We start from the raw sequence: 1,722 nt of genomic DNA on the forward strand, positions 1-1,722 counted from the left end.
ATGGGCTTCAGAAATTTTGTTTTTCTCTTTTATTCATCAGCATTGTTGATTGTGATCACTTAGTACATACCTTCCAGCAGAAGAAAAAAATAAAACATAAAACTCCAAAATTGTCACAAAACCTGTGAAAGAAAGGAAAGAAAACTCTCAAGAGTTCTTTGAAAAGAACTCTTAGTTCCTCTAGGACAGTTTCAGTACCTAAATTTTGGCTCCAAGCTCAGAGTCCCCTTTAAATCTTCTTCCTCACTAGGCTTATCAGCTTCAGTTGTTTTGTTATCTCACATCCTGGCTACAGAATTCTCATTCACTTATCAGCAGTCCCCTCAGCTAATCAGAGTTGCTTGAGTTTAACATCTATCATGTGACATGGAGTTCACATAACCTAAAGACAGTGAGCCTTTGTGCATGCAGAAACACATCTGTGTGTAAATATAAACAAAAAGGCATGAGAAAAAGCTAAAGAAAATTATTAACAGCAGTTACCTCTGGGCAGGTTGGTGAAACCACATAAAGTCCATTTGTTTAACGAGCACAGATGATCAAAGTTCATGACAAAAAAGTAGCCTCTCAAAAACCTAGAATGTCAAAGCCTACCTTTGGCACATGATTGTGTACTTAAGTGACCACAGAGTTCTGTTTAGAAGGGAAGTTGAAAACCAGGCTTGGATGGAAAATGGAATGTGTAAACAGAAACACCTCTGAGAAGGAAAACTGGATGCAATGGATAGAGGTTAGTGTGTAATTGTAACCTGGTTAAAGTGGGAGAGGCACAGAACACTTCAGAACCTGGTACAGCCTCTATTTTTCCCCATGATGTTCCAGTTAACTCTCTTCTCTTATTGGCATGATTGTTTGTGTGTTTGTTTCTGGGACGTGGGATGTCTGAAAGGGTTGAATATGGCTGCTATGGGCTGAAAGTGTGTTTTACAAAAATTATTATGTTAAAGTCCTACCTTTAATGTGACTGTATTTTGAGATGGAGCCCCTAAGGAAGTAATTAAAATCAAATGAGGTCATAAGGATAGGGCCCTCGTCCCATAGGATTATCATCCTTGTAACAGATCTCTCTCTCTTCAAAGATGTCACGTAAAAAACAGAGAGAATGCAGAAGTCTGAAGAAAGCCTTCACCAGAAATTGACCCTACTGGACCTTGATCTAGAATTTCTAGTCTCCAGAAATGTTATAAAATAAATATCTGTTATTTCAGCCTCTCAGTCTATCATATTTTATTATGGTAGTGCCAGAACACTAAGACAATGGGGATTGAGAAGTGACATATGAGAAAAGGAGTTATGATTTAGAAATGTCTCATATTTGCAAAGTGAAAAAATAATTTTTTGCTATTGGAAACAAAGAAGCTTTACTCACTTCAGTACAGTGTAACAATATAATGCTGCCTTACTAAAATAGAAAAGTCACTTAACTTCTTCCAAAGTTTTTAAAGCAAATCCTGAGAGATTACTGTTTCAGTACTAAAAGAAAATTGAGGCTCTTTAAATATAAAAAGACTTTCAAATCTATTTTATTCTTTACTTATTTTTTAATGTTTTACAATCCTTTCTTAACATTGTGAGTTCTCATTTTCTGCCTAAGCTCTAAACATTAGACTTGCTCATCCCTGTATTATTTTACTCCATTCATTTGCCCAGGGTGAGCTCATCCTTCTTTAGTTTATCATCTGTGTGTTGGTGACTCTTGGATCTCTAACTATAGAATGTCTT

At 36.1% G+C, this 1,722-nt stretch overlaps 1 long non-coding RNA gene across 1 annotated transcript; it reads left to right on the top strand.

Moving 5' to 3' along the window:
- The first annotated feature begins 553 nt into the window (after positions 1–553).
- Positions 554–1,209, top strand: LOC147340294 (uncharacterized). The gene is made up of 2 exons (XR_015159230.1): positions 554–730; positions 1,080–1,209. It is a non-coding gene; the product is annotated as an uncharacterized LOC147340294 (long non-coding RNA).
- Positions 1,210–1,722: the final 513 nt, after the last annotated feature.

The sequence above is a fragment of the Bos grunniens genome, chromosome X, assembly GCF_055505025.1.
Source record: "Bos grunniens cultivar Pamir isolate PY7600 chromosome X, Bosgru_T2T1.0, whole genome shotgun sequence".
NCBI classification, from domain to species: domain Eukaryota; kingdom Metazoa; phylum Chordata; class Mammalia; order Artiodactyla; family Bovidae; genus Bos; species Bos grunniens.